Source organism: Heterocephalus glaber, unplaced genomic scaffold (genome assembly GCF_053883595.1).
Source record: "Heterocephalus glaber isolate CG9 unplaced genomic scaffold, H.glaber_assembly_v1.0 deba00001600, whole genome shotgun sequence".
Lineage (NCBI taxonomy): Eukaryota > Metazoa > Chordata > Mammalia > Rodentia > Bathyergidae > Heterocephalus > Heterocephalus glaber.
The window spans coordinates 46,063,143-46,078,381 of record NW_028258372.1 but is presented as its reverse complement, the minus strand read 5'-3'; the positions used below and the strand labels follow the sequence as shown (position 1 = coordinate 46,078,381).

General features: G+C 40.1%; 1 long non-coding RNA gene across 1 annotated transcript; it reads left to right on the top strand.

Annotated features, from left to right (window-relative positions):
- The first annotated feature begins 34 nt into the window (after positions 1–34).
- On the top strand, positions 35–14,382 carry LOC147823208 (uncharacterized). Its single transcript, XR_015444286.1, has 2 exons — positions 35–681; positions 1,581–14,382. It is a non-coding gene; the product is annotated as an uncharacterized LOC147823208 (long non-coding RNA).
- The last annotated feature ends 857 nt before the right edge of the window (positions 14,383–15,239 follow it).

Sequence of the window (15,239 nt, the reverse complement as noted above, 5' to 3'; positions counted from 1 at the left end):
GATGGGCGGGACCGGATGGGGGCGGAGTCGGGGGCGGAGTCGGGCGGGCGCGGGACCAGCCGCTGAAGCAAGACTGGGCACGTCCACCCTACGAGTGAGGAGACACTCAGCCACGGCTCTGCTAGAACTTGGACCCACGTCTCCTGACTCCTAAGCGCAGGGCTCCTGCTTTCCGATGCAGCCACTCCCGGAGCACTTGTTCTGAACAATTCGTACATTCTGTAAATTCAGCATTCCAGCTCTAGCCTTTACCGTCGGGCAGACGGCTGTCGGAAAGGCGCTTGGCCGCTCGGAGCGCTCCAGTGAGAGAATTACGCCTGTGGGAGTCGGCACGCAGGCGTGCACAGCAGCCGAGGAGAAACAGGAGGGATCGTGAGGGCGTGTCACGAGGCGGGGCAGGGGCCAGGGTTGCAGCAAGTGTAGAGGTGGAGTCCGGGAGCAGCTGCTGCTCGCTGCCAGCCTGCTGTCCACCTGGTCTCCTGTTGCTCAACAAATGCGGGAAATCCAGCCTGTGGGCCTGCGTGGGACTCTAGCTGCGCGCACTATCTGTGAAAAGCCGTCCTGCGCACCTTGCTCGGGCCAGGTCCTCACTGAGCTCCTCTCGCTCTCCCCCGGGACTATGTCTTCCCTTCTGCTGGCCCCTGCTTGCCCTCTTCTCATTACCCCCACAGCATGATCCAGGTATTTCTGTGTTTTAGAAACTGTGTGTCCTGTCCCTAGCTGGTCACGTCGCTCTCTGGTATGCACATGTTCAGGAGTGCTCGGGGCTCTGGTACTGCGGTTGGCTGTGATTCACTCAGGAGTCTAAGCTGGGGGAGAGGAATCTTAGATGCGTGTTACTTAGAAGTCAAGGCCAGGTTTTCAACTCCCTCTGTTGTCCTGGATTTGTGGGCAGGAGGTCTGAGAGAACAGAGAGGACAGATGCTGGGATTCAGCCCAGCCTGACAAAGGAGACACGATCTCTACTCTCGACAATCTTGAAGGTGGATGGGAAGGACAGGATGCAATGTACATACAAAATAAACATTAAATACTTGCAGGTGATAACTGAGATTTATTAAGAGTTACTATGTACCAGGTACTATGTTCATGATTTTATCCATACAAATCCATTTAATTAACAGCCTTATTTTGTAGATGAGACAATTTGTGTGTTGAACAGTTTGCCCCGAAATGCAAAACTCTCAACGTGAGAGAGGTGAACCTAGGAAATCTAGTTCTGGTGCTCTTGGCTGTTACACTACCTTGCCCCTTAAAGAATTGCTAGGTGTGAATTCAAAGCAAACAATCTGAAGATGAAGACAATTTTTTTTTTTTTTTGGTACCAGGGATTGAACTCGGGACCTTGCGTTTGCGAGGCAGGCGCCGGAACCACTGAGCTAAATCCTCGGCCCCCGAAGACAATTTTTAAGTGTTAGTATTTTGAAAACATTTAATACTAAGTTCAACATTATCTCTAACATTAAACAGATCCAGTTGTCAACCTACATTCACCTGGGAAATGAGAGGACTGTACTGCACACTAGCTTTTTAAGCAGAGAGAAAGAGCTAATCATTTCATCTGTTTCTTCTCCATGCAGCAAGATTGGCCCTGGCACCAAAAGATGTGGACTTCAGCTGTGTAGTTTACTGGGTAAATTGGGGGTGCCGGCGACTGAGGCCTTGGCTGTCAAAGATGAGGCTGACGGAGAGGTAGGACACCACCTCCTAGAATACAGATGGATGCCTTGTCTTCCCCAGGCTCTTCTGAGACCCGACTCAGCTTAGTGAGTTGGTTGAATGGAGCAAAAAGTCATACTTTCCATCAACTAGAGATTGGTGAGGTCAGATGAGGAGGAAGAATCCTCTTCTCGCCGTGGGTTGCACCTCTGACTTCCATTACAAGTTACAGTGGAAAGTCGTTGGTTGGAAACAACATGTGGAAACTGACAGCGCAGCAAACCACTCCCAGGCAGAAAGCACACCTGAGGGGCCCGTGCCTGGAGAATGCTCTCTCGCTGGCCACGTAGCTGAGTGAGCGAAGGTCTGTGGGTTTTCTGTGTGTTATTTCCTGACCCAGTGATGTGCAGTCCGTTTTTACCCCCTCTCTGCCTGTGTGCTGACCATCACGGGAGGAGAGGCAGGGGCACTGAGGGGCCAGGGAGCATCTCCCAACCTGATGCAAATTTAAGACCCTCTTTTCCAGCAGAGCCTGTGTGTATGTATCTAGCAGCTGGGATTAAAAAAAAACCCTCAAGTTTCTTTTGTTCTACCTTGTTTCTCATTATTGTTAACTACTTCATGTAAGTTCAGCACCAGTACTTTGGTTTGTTAGTTTTTTCAGTACTGAGAATTGAACCCAGGATCTTGGCATTGAGCTACATCTCCAGCATCTCCCCTTGGTTAATTTTTTTTGGTTAATTTTTATTTTGAAATGGGGTCTTGTTAAGTTGCTAAATTGCCCAAACTGGGCTGGAACTTGCAATCCTTCTGCCTCCTCCACTCAGAGTGCTGTGATTTGATTGTAGGTGTGTGCCGTCACACCTGGCCACACCACATTTACAAGCAGACCTGCACTGTACCTATGACATGCTTTTTGTATTTGTTGCAGGGATTGCCTGCTTAATCCATACATCCACCCCTTCCCATGTCTGCTCATGGTTTGGTTGTCTCATAGGTTTTCGGCTAAAGAAATTAGACTTCTGTCGTCCTAAATTTAGGCCTGATGTCTTCATTATACACATGACATTTTTTTCTTGAGAATAGTACTTATTCTGTGGGGAGAGATTTGGAACAATGCTCGTGTGACCCTGCTTAGTCACGTCAACCATGTCATACACAACAGGGCAGAAGCACTGAGGAAAAAGATATAGCTCAAGAAGGGCCCACCCTGGGAGAGACTGACAAAGTGCACGTGTCTTTGCTCTGATCTTCCCTCTGTGTTCACGACCTGCAGTCATCCTCAGGAGCCTCATGCTAACTTTTTGGGCAAATAATAGGCTCTAACTGGGGCTGTGTCCTTTATACAGCTCCCCTGATCCCATACATTTCCCCCCTTTTAAAACAACTTTAGAATTATAATTTTAACACCATAAAATTCACCCAATCGATGAATTTTTAGTAGATATAATTTGTTTTATGGGGGGGAAGACAGCTACACTTGTGTTTGTGTGGGGAAGAAAGTCATGGTCATGTTTGTTACCCAGGTGGAGTTTGCAAAGGGAAGCAAAATTTTCCAGAACGCTTTTGTTTTCAAACTGAATTGTTTGCAAACCGAAGTGTTCCTGAACTGAACTGTTACTGCACAATTGTGTAACCATAACTGCAGTGGAATTAGACCAAATCCATCACTGTGTATGACTATTTGTGGTCAATCCTGACTGCCAGCCCCGGCCTCTGGTAAGAGATTTGCTTTCTGTTTCCACAGTTTGGCATTTTGGTGAAAATTTATATAAATAAGTATGTAGTATTTTGTGTCAATTAGAATAATGTTTTTGAGCTTCATCCACTTACTTGCATGTCAGTAGTGTGTTCTTCCTAATTGCTGTATGTGATTAGTATGCCATTGTATGAATATACAATATTTTATCTACTCACAGACTGTTGGACATTTAGATGATTTCTACTTTGGAGTATTATATTCATAATACTGTCATGGACATTTGAATACCAAGTTTTCTGTGCACATACATTTTCATTTATTCTTAGACATGTAAAATTACTTGCATTATATTATAAATCTACATTTAATCATTTAGAAATCACCAAATAGTTTTCCAAAGTGGCTTAATGATGTTGCATTTCTTCCAGGTATGTTCCAGTTTCTCCACATTCCTGATAACACTTGTTACTGTCAGTCTTCTGTTTTTTTAATCAATTTTATTGGTACATTTTAGGTATACAATATAATGACATTCACTGTTGGAAATTTGCACCTTTACATAATCTCTCTTGGTTCTTATGTTTTCCCCCTTCCCCTGCCCTCCCTTCAAACCCTCAATCCGTCCCTATTTACAAAGACTTTGTTTCCATTTTTTCATTTTCTCATATGAATTCCATTCCCTTCTTTCTTTTCCCCTACCCCTCCCACTTCCCCTCCCCCTTTGCCCCTTTTCTTCCAATTTCACATTATCTATTATACCTTTTAGTCCTTATTTACACTTTCAGTTTCTCACACTAGAGAAACTATTCAGTATTTACGTGTGTGTCCTATTTATTTCACTTAAGAGTTTCACCTCAATGTGCATCCATTTAGCTATAAATGTCTCTAATTTCTCATTTTTGATGGCTGAGTAGTACTCCATTTTATAAAAAAACCACATTTTCTTGATCAAGTCTCCAGTTGATGGGCAATTGGGCTGCTTCCAAGTTTTAGCTATTACAAATTGTGCTGCTATGACCATGGGTCCACATGTATCACTGTGGTATGATTCTTTTAATTCTTTGGGGAAGATCCCCAGCAGGGGAATAGCTGGGTCAGATGGGACCTCCAGTCCTAGTTCTTTGAGGTATCTCCATACTGATTTCCACAGTGGTTGCACCAATCTGCACTCCCACCAACAATGGAGAAGGGTTCCTCTTCCCCACAGCCCCATCAGCATTTGTTATTGGTTGATTTCTTGATAGCAGTCATTCTTTCTGGAGTGAGGTGGAATCTCAGCATTGTTTTCATTTGCATCTCTCGAATGGCCAGTGATGTTGAACATTTTTTCATATGTTTATTTGCTATTTCTGCTTCTTTGTCTGAGAAATGTCTGTTCATTTCAGATGCCCATTTTCAGATTGGGTCTTTAAATTTGGCAGGTCTGATTTTTTTAAGTTCTTTATAGATTAGAAATAGTAGACCTTTGTCTGAGGAGCACCAGGTGAAAATTCTTGCCCACATTGTGGGTTGTCTCTTAGCTCTGTTGGTGGATTCTCTTGCTGTGCAGAAGCTTTTTAGTGAGAAGAGATCCCACTTGTTGATTGTTTGTGCTAGTTCACAGGGAACTGAGGTTTTGTTCATGAAGTCTTTTCCTACACCAATGTCTTCAAGAGTTCTACCTAACCTCTGTTCCAGCTGGTTCAGTGTTTCTGTTTTAATATTTAGGTCTTTAATCCATTTAGATTTTAGTTTAGTGCATGGTGAGAGATATAGGTCTAGTTTTAGTTGTTGGCAAGTTGAAAACCAATTTCTCCAGCACCATTTATTAAAGACACTATCTTTCCTCCAGTGAGGGTGTTTGGCTCCTTTATCGAAGATGATGTGGCTGAGTGTGTCTGGAGTTGTTTCTGCATCTTCTAATCTGTTCCACTGGTCTTCAGGTCTGTTTCTTTGCTAGTACCATGCTGTTTTTATCACAGTAGCTTTGCAGTATAGTTTCAACTTGGGGGTTGGAATACTCCCTGCCATATCCCTGTTACCTAGAATTGCTTTTGTTATTCTGGGTCTCTTCTTGTTTCAAATGAATTTTTGGATTGTTTTCTCAAGGTCCGTGAAGGATGGTGGTGGAATTTCAATTGGGATTGCATTGAATCTATATAGCAGTTTGGGAAGTATGGCCATTTTCACTATATTGATCCTTCCTACCCAGGAGCAGGGGATGTCTCTCCATTTTCTGATATCATCTTCAATCTCTCTTTTCAGAGTGCTATAGTTTTCAGAAAAGAGGTCTTTGATTTCTTTTGTTAGGTTGATTCCTAGGTATTTCAGTTTTTTGGATGCTATTGTGAAAGGAATTGTTTGCCCTATTTCTGTCTCAGTGAGTCTGTTGTTCGTGTAGAGGAAAGCTATTGCTTTTTGTGTGTTGACCTTGTATCCAGCTACTTTACTGAATTTGGTTATTAAGTCTAGAAGACTTTTGGTGGAGTTCTTGGGGTCTTCTATATAAAGTATCATGTCATCTACAAATAATGACAGTTTGACTTCTTCATTTCCTATCTTTATTTGTTTTATTTCTTTCCCTTGTCTAATTGCCATGGCTAATGTTTCCAAAACTATGTTAAACAGGAGTGGTGTTAGTGGACATCCTTGTCTTGTTCCTGATTTTAGTGTGAAGGATTTCAGGTTTTGACCATTTAGTATGATATTGGCTGTTGGTTTTTCATAGATAGCTTTTATCAGATTGAGGTAGAGACTGTCTATTCCAATTTTTTTGTAGGGTTTTTATCATAAATGCATGCTGGATTTTGTCAAATGCTTTTTCTGCATCTATTGAGATGATCATATGGTTTTTGTCTTTGGCTCTATTGATATAGTGTATTACATTGATTGATTTGCATATGTTGAACCATCCCTACATCCCTGGGATGAATCCCACTTGGTCAGGGTGTATGATCTTCTTGATGATCTTCTGCATTCTATTTGCCAGTATCTTATTCAGGATTTTTGTATCTGTGTTCATTAGTGAGATTGGCCTATAGTTCTCTTTTTTGGTTGGGTCTTTCTCTGCTTTGGGGATCAAGGTGATGCTTGCTTCCAGGAATAACTTCGGGAGTATTGCTTCCCTTTCAATTTCGTTGAAGAATTTAACAGTAATGGCAGTAGTTCCTCTCTAAATGTCTTGTAGAATTCAGTGGTGAAGCCATCAGGACCCAGGCTTTTCTTGGTTGGTAAGTTTTTAATTACATTTTCAATTTCATTGATTGATATTGGGTTGTTTAGAACTTTTAGGTCTTCTTTGTTCAACTTTGGTAATTCATATGTGTCTAGGAATCTGTCCATTTCTTCTATGTTTTCCATCTTATTGGCATATAGGTTCTGGAAGTAGGTATTGATGATCCTCTGGATTTTTGCTGGGTCTGTTGGAATTTCACCCTTTTCATTCCTAATTGCATGGATTTGGGCCTTTTCTTTCCTTTTTCTGATAAGGTTGGCTAAGGGTTTGTCAATTTTGTTGATTCTTTTGAAGAACTAACTCTTGGCTTCATTGATTTTTTTATATCGTTCTCTTAGTCTCCATTGCATTGATTTCTCCTCTGATCTTTATAATTTCCTCCCTCATCTGACCTTTGGGTTTGTCCTGCTCTTCTTTTTCTAGAAGCTTGAGGTTCAGCATCAGGTTGTTTAATTGGGCTCGCTCTGTTTTCCTAATATGAGTATTCATTGCTATGAATTTCCCTTATAAGACTGCTTTCATTGAGTCCCAGAGATTCCGGTATGTTGTATTGTCATTGTTATTTAATTGAAGGAACTGTCTGATTTCTTCTTTAATTTCCTCTGTGACCCATTGGTTATTCAGAAGTGTGTTGTTCACTTTCCATGTGTTTATGAAATTCTTGTGGTTTCTTTTGCTATTGATCTCCAATTTCATCTCACTGTGGTCTGATAATATACAGGGGATAACTTCAATTCCTTTGCACTTACTTAAATATGTTCTATGAACGAGTATGTGGTCTATTTTGGAGAATGACCTGTGTGCAGCTGAAAAAAATGTGTATTCTGGGGGCTGGGGATTTGGCTCAGTGGTTCCACTGCCTGTTTTGCAAGCACAAGGTCCCCAGTTCCATCCCCGGTACCAAAAAAAGAAAAAATCTGTATTCTGATTTTGTGGAGTGGAACACTCTGTAAAGATCTGTTAAATTCATTTGTTCAAGAGAGTTTGATTGAGTTCTAGTATTTCATTGCTTATTTTTTGTCTAGTTGATCTCTCTATTGGTGATAGTGGGGTATTGAAGTCTGCCACTACTATTGTATTAGTGCTTATTTGATTTTTCATGTCCATTAGTATTTGTTTTATATAGTTGGGTTCACTAGTGTTTGGTGCATATGTATTTATGATTGTCATCTCTTCCTCTTGGATTGTTCCCTTTACAAGGATGCAATGTCCTTCTTTGTCTCTCTTAATCAGTGTTGGTTTGAAATCTACTTGATCTGCAAAGAGGATAGCTACTCCTGCTTTTTTTCGGGTTCCCGTCGCATGGAGTATTGTTTTCTACCCTTTAACTTTCAGTCTATGAGTTTCTTTTTGAATTAAGTGTGTTTCTTGTATGCAGCATATTGTTGGATCTTCCTTCTTGACCCATTCTGCCAGTCTATTTCTTTTGATTGGTGAATTGAGACCATTAACATTGATGGTTATAACTGATATGTATTGACTTATCCATGACTTTTTCTGTTCGTTGGATTCTCCCCCTTTGCTCTAATTTCTTCTCATTCCCAATGGATTCATTCTGTTGTGCTTCCTGGGGTTGTGATCCTTGTTGTCTTTTCCTAGGATATTTTCTAAAATATTTTGCCGTGCTGGTTTGGTATTCATGAAGTTCCTAAGGTGCTCTTTGTCATGAAAGTATCTTATTTCTCCATCAATTTTGAAAGATAGTTTTGCAGGGTACATCAATCTGGGTTGGAGGCTGTTTTCTTTTAGGGCTTGGAATACATCACTCCAAGCTCTTCTTGCCTTGAGGGTTTGTGTTGAGAAGTCTGCTGTGATTCTGATGGACTTTCCTTTGTATGTGATTTGTTTCTTTTCTCTCACTGCTTGTAGAATTTTGTTCTTCTGTTGGGTTTCTGGAATATTAACTGTTATATGCCTATGTGTATTTTTTTTTGATCAAGGCTATTTGGAGTTCTATATGCCTTCCTTATCAGTATGTCAAGTTCTTTTCCCCTGCTTGGTAAGTTTTCTGCTATCACTTCTGTGAACAGTTTTTTTATGTTGTCTTCATTCTCTCCTGTTTCTTCATTGACTCTGATAGGTCTTATGTTATTGTTTGCATCATCTAGCAGCTCCTGTATTGATTTGTCATGGTCCCTTACTATTTTAAAGAAATTTTTCTTTTCCTGGTCACTAATTGCAATCTTATCTTCTATATCTGAAATTCTGTCCTCCCATTGGTTCATTCTGCTGAGTTAAGTTTCAGTGGAGTTTTTAGTCTCCTGGATATCTGTTTGCATCTATTTTATGGAATCCATTTGTTTCCTATGTTGGGATTCCATCATGTTCCTCAGCTCCTCTTTTTTTATCTGTGTCCTCTCTAGATTTATTAATCATGTCTTGGACTATGGATACAATCTTTGTTGTTATCTGAAAAATTATTTCTGATTTCATTTTTTCCACATCCTCTTTTGTTGCCAGTTCAGGGAGTCCAGGTGGTTGAGTATCAGATTGTTCCATCTCATTTCCCTTTGGGGTTGTTTTAGGTGATCTGGAAGTCTGGTTTTGAGACTTGTTTATGTGTCTTCTCAATTCAGTGGGGGTCGGGCGAGGGATGTGTGCTGCTGGTTCCTGCATGGCTCACCTCCTCGGCACTTGGGGTGGTGGTATGGTGGCCCAGAAGGTTCATCTCCTCTGTACTGGAGGCAGCTCTGCTCCTCTATAGTTGGGGCAGTGGTACGGTACCCCGGAATCCTGTCAGTCTTAATTTAGCCATTCTTGAAGGAGACCCAGGATCTTCTTGTGGTTCTACTTCTTATTTCCCTTCTAACTCACAATGTGAGCATCTTTTCAGCCTCGTTGCTTCCATTTGTTTGACTTCTGTGGGAAATGTCCATGCAAATCTTTTGCTCCCTTTTTTCTCCTCTTATTAGTGAGTTCTAAAAGTTCTTTATATATTGTGGATATACTGTACTGTATTTTTTTTCTCAGATATATGTGGCGCAAATATTTTCTCTTGGTCTGTGGTTTGCCCTTTCATTTTTGTAACTATGATTTTTGAAAAGCAAAATTTGAGATTTTCATGAAATATAATTTATCAATTTTTTGTAGTATGGATATTTTGAATGTCTTATTTTGTTTTCTAGAAGTTTATAGTTTTTATTCTCATATTTAGGTCTATGATTTGTTTCTTGTTTGTTTGATTTGATGTTGCTGGGGATTGAACCTAGGGGCCTTCACACTGAACTAATATGCCCCCACCTTTTTATTTTGAGACAAGGTCTCACTAGGTTGCCCAGCATGGGTCTGAACCTCTAGACCTCTTCCCTCAGTCATCCAGAGTGCTGTGCTTACAGGTGTGCACACCACACCAGCTTCAGGTTAATTTCTGTACATGGAGAACGGTAAGGATCGAGGCAGTGTTATTGTTTTTTTGTTGTTTTGTTTCTTTGCATATAGATATCCTAGCCTTTCTACCATTGAATCATTCTGGCACCTTCATTGAAAATTAGCTGATCCGATGTTTGAATCTATTTCTGGGTTCCTTATTCTTTTCCATTAAATTATATGTCCATCTTTTGACTGATATCACACTGTCTTAATTACTGTAGCTATGCAACAAGTATAGAAACAGTTCGAGCAAGTGATCCAATGTTGTTTTACAACTGTTTTGGCTATTCTAAGTTAGGGATTGGTGTCTTTGTGAATAAAATTTTCTTGACACATACTTATTCCTATTCATTTATGTATTTTCTGTGGCTGTTTGTGTTTTGGGTTTTTTTTTGGTACCGGGGATCAAACTCGGGTCCTTCTGCTTGCGAGGCAGGCGATGGAACCACTGAGCTAAATCCCCAGCCCTGTGCCTGTTATTTTTAAATATAATGGTGAGATGAGTATTTGCAACAGAGATTTTGTGGACTGCAAGGCCTAAAATATTTATGTGGCCATTTATAGAAAGTTTTCTGGCCCTTGGTCTAGTCCTTTATGTTATCATATAAAATTATCAATTTGTGGAAAATAAACCTGCTAGGATTTTCATAGAGGTTGAATTGAATCTATGAATCAGTTTGAAGGGAATTGCTATTTTCACAGTAAGTCTTTCAGTCCATGAACATGGTATTTCCCTTCATTTATGGGGATCTTTGGTATTTTCCTTCATTTATATGGATCTTTCATTTCTCTGAGCAATTTTATAGGTGTCAGTGAACAGACTGCACATTTTGCTAAATTTATTCCCAAATATTTTATTCCTTTTGATACTTATTACAAACAAAATTTTAATTCCACAAAATGTGATAAAATATGGTAAATATTTAAATTTGTAAAAATTTTTTATGGTAAAAAACACATTACCTCTAATCCTCTCAAAATACTCCCCCTCACTTCAGATATCTTTCTTGCCACTTCTTAAGCAATTCTGGAAGTCCTCTTGTGCGAGTCATCAGTTGCCCTGTCATGGTTGCCTCAATGTCTTCAATGTGGCTGTCTCAATGTCCTGAATCATTTCAAAACATTTACTTTTCATGGTCATTTTAACTTTGGGGAAGCCAAGATTAGTATGGTGCCAGAGCCAGTGAATAAGATGGATGAGATAGACCATAATCTTTTTATTTGACAGACTTCCCTGTAAACATTTGGCCATGAGAGATAATCAAACAATATGTTGAATGCTTAAAATATGATTACAGTAAAAGACACATTGTCTTAATCCCCCTCAAAATACTCAAAATACTTCACCTTCAAAAACATACCATTGTTCTTGGCAATGTGTCCTTTACTATAATAAGATTTTAAAAAATTAAACATCCAACATATCTTTTCATTACTCTGTGTATTTTCAGATCATTTATTGATATTATATGAAATTACAATGGATTTTTTTATCCTATATCTTATGACTTTGTTAAACTTGGTAATTATTCTAGTAAGCTTTTGTAGTTTTCTGAGCATATTTTTACATGCAAGATCATGTCATTTATTGTAGCTCTTCCTTTCCAATCTGTATGCCTTTATTTTTCTTGGTGTATTGTGATGGTTAGAATCTCTAGTAAATTACTGAATAGAAGTACTGAGAACAGACATCCTTACCTTGGTCCCAAGCCTAAGGAAACCATTCACTTAATTTTAATGTCACTGCACTGCAGGCTTCTTATAAATGCTGTTATCAGACTGAAGGCATTCTGGTATAATTCTAATTTACTTTGCTCTTTTTAAAATCATGTGTGTTGGGTTTTGACATAATCATATGGATTTTATTCTTTGTTTTGTTGATATGATGTATTGCAGTGATTCTCAACTAGGGTATTTTGCTTCCCAGGGGACATTTGACAGTGCCTGGAGAAATTTTTGTCAAGTAGGGAGGGAAAATTTGGTGAGTAGAGAGGATTCTGCTAAACATCTTTCAGTGTGCAAGAAATGATTTAATCTAAAATATCAGTACTCCTGGTATTGGGAAATCCTGGTGCATTACATTATTGGTTTCTAAATGTTAAACCAAGCATGCACTCCTAGGATAAACTCCATTGGATTATATTGTAAAATCCTTTTCTTGGATTTTTGTTGGATTTGACTTGCTACGGTCCTGAGCCAGGCATGGTGGAACACACCTATAATCTTAGCACTAGGGAGGCTGAGGTAGGAGAATCATCTTGAGTTCGAGGTCAGCCTGGGCTACATAGTGAGTTCAAGGCCAGCCTGAACTACATAGCTATATTCTGATTAAAAAACAAACAAACAAACACATTGCATCTTTGTCCATTAAGAATATTAGTCTGAACTTTTATTTTCTTATTCTGGCTCTGAATCAGACTGCTAGTGATCTCACAGACTGAGAAGAAAAGCATTTTTCCAAGAGACTTTGTATGGGCTTGGTATTATTTAAGACTTTGATAGAATTTATCAGTACAGATAACTGATAAGCTAACTATGAAGTCCTGGGCCAGGACTTCTGTGTGAAGATGTTAGTTGTGTATTCAATTTCATTACTTGATTCAGGTTTTCTATTTCTTGTTGAGGCAGTTTTGATAAGAACTTGTCAACTTCAGTAAACATTTTCAGACTTGTTGGCAGCAAGTGTTCCTAATACTCTTTCCAGTTCTTCAAATTTTGGTAGGTCAAAGGTTATGACCTCTCTTTCAGTCCAGATTTTGATAACTGTGAAAACACTTCACACATACCCTGTCATTCTTTGTAACCGTTGTTTTTTATTTTGTCGATCTTTTCAAAAAGCAACTACTGATTTTTCTATTATCTATTTCATTTACTTCACCTGTGATCTTTTGGCGGGGGGTTGAGGCAGGGTCTCCCTTTGTAGGTCAGGCTGGCCCTAAACTCACTATGTATCCCAGGCTGACCTGGGACTCTCAGCAATTCTACTGCCTCAGCCTCCCCAGTGCTGGAATTCCAGGTGCGTGCTACCACACCTGGCTACTTCAACTGTGATCTTTATTTCCTTCCTTCTGCTTACTTTCAGTTGCATTTGCTCTTTTTTGGCCAGTCTGTTTTTAAAGTTTAGATTATTTTTAGATTCATCCTGTACATTTCCAAACACTGCATTGCTGCATCCCATAGATTTTGATACTGTTTTCACTTACATTCAAAATATTTTCCAATTTCTCTTACAATTTCTTTTCTGACTCATGGGTTATTTATAAGTTGTTTAATTTCAAAATATTGGAAATTTCCCAGATTTCTTTGACTTCATCCGAAGAGAACATACTTTGGATGATTTAAATCCATTTCCATTTATTCAAACTTGTTTGTGGACAGAATCCGTGTGTCTTGGAAATATATACTAATGAGTAGAATGCTTATTCTGCTTTGGGTGGAATGACCTATAACTTTCAATTAGGTAAAGCTGGTTGGTTGACAGTGGTTTCAAGTCCTAGACTCTTGCTGAGTTTTTGGTTTATACGATCAGTTATTGAGATGGATGCTGCAGTCACTGTAACGGTGGATTTGCCTGTTCTTGGAGTCCTAACTGGGATCCTCTTCACTGACTTTATCCTAAAATGACCACCTTTAGCCTTGATAGTACTGCTTTGAAATCTTTGCCTGGAGTACATATAAATGCTCCAGTTTTCTTTTGATTAGTGTTAAGATGGTATGTATTCATTGTATTAATTTTCTATTTCTGCATAACAAATTATCCAAAAACGTAGTGGTTCAAAATGGCATGCATGAATTTGGAGCTTCTGGGGAAGTAGCTGGACACAGTTTGGTTGAGTTCTCTAGGTTCTCTCCTAAGCTACAAGCAAGTTGTTGGCTGCATACTGGTCATCTCAAGGCCCAACTGAAAAAGGCTCCGTTACAAGAGCACATGGTTGTTGGCAGCATTCAGCTCCCGGCAGGTTTTTGAACTGAGAGCCTGAGTTCTTTGCTGGCTTTTGGATAAAGCTAGCCTCAGGGACTAGCTATGTGGGCTGCTCTGTTAGCTTCTTTCAAGGCGTGCAAAGAGGAAAGTCAGTAGTGTGCTAGTAAGACAGGGATCATGATCTAATTTAACCTAACTGTAGAAGTGACATCCCATCACCTTTTCTGTGTTCTGTTGGTTAGGAACAAGTCCCTAGGTCTAACCCAAGCACATGATTACCAGAAGACAGGAATCACTGGAGACACTGCCATATCTCCTCCTATAATTTTAGGTTACTACAGGGTCCTTCTGCAATATTCCTGTTTTCCTGACATTTTGTCTTTATGGAATGGGGAAGTTACTTCATCCCTGGGGTTGCACCATACATTTTTCACCCATTTGCCTGTCTATCAGTCTACCTATGTTATTGTTTCAGTAAGATTTTGGGAGGGAAGAAAATAAATGTATGGAAACTGCCATCCTGAACTAGAATTCATTTTTTTCTTGACTTGCACTTAGACTTTTGAAAAATGTCAAAATATACCTAAGGCTGTGATATGAGAAACACACATAAAAACTTCTTAACCTACATTGGGTAGTTATAACATTTCCCAATATATAGATAAGGAAACAGATCCAGAGAGGTAATTCTTCAATGAAGTTGGAAGTCATCTACCAAAAGGTAGAAAGGCAACTATTTTGCATATAGTCAAACCAGATGACAAGCTCCTCAATGATTCTGAAAGTTTTCAAACTCTTGGCAAGGGTTGAAGAGCCAACATCTTAACAGTGGTCTCGGCATAAAGGCCTCAAGCCAAATCTCATCAAATAGGAGATGTTTGGATCAGTAAGCTAGATAGAACCCTCAAGAGATAATCTTCTGAGGACTTCTGGGAAGATGGCGGAGTGGTGAACAGCAGAGAAACAGCCTCTCCAAGATTTGGTGTCCAGACATGAGGAAGAGGAGGAGGGAAATGGGTCTGTGGGACCCAGCAAGGATCTGACTTGAGAATTGAAGCCCACAGGGAGAGTGAAAGAAAAAGGAGGTGGCAAGCAGCTCTTTCTCTGAGCCCTGACTCATTGCACAAGAGGCGCTGCTTGAACGTGCAGACACACAGTGACTACTGGTGACCCCAGAGGCCTCCACAGAGAAACGCACCAGTGGAACAGAGCAGTAGACACAGTGGACTGCAGTGGAGAGGTATTTGGAACCAGAGCTCCCCCAGGAGAGGGGCGACTGGCCAGTAGCCATCTTGGAGAGGGCCCAACTGAACTTGGAACTCAGAGCAGCTGCAGGCTGGCTCCATCAGGGTGAAGTAGAACCAAGTTCAAGT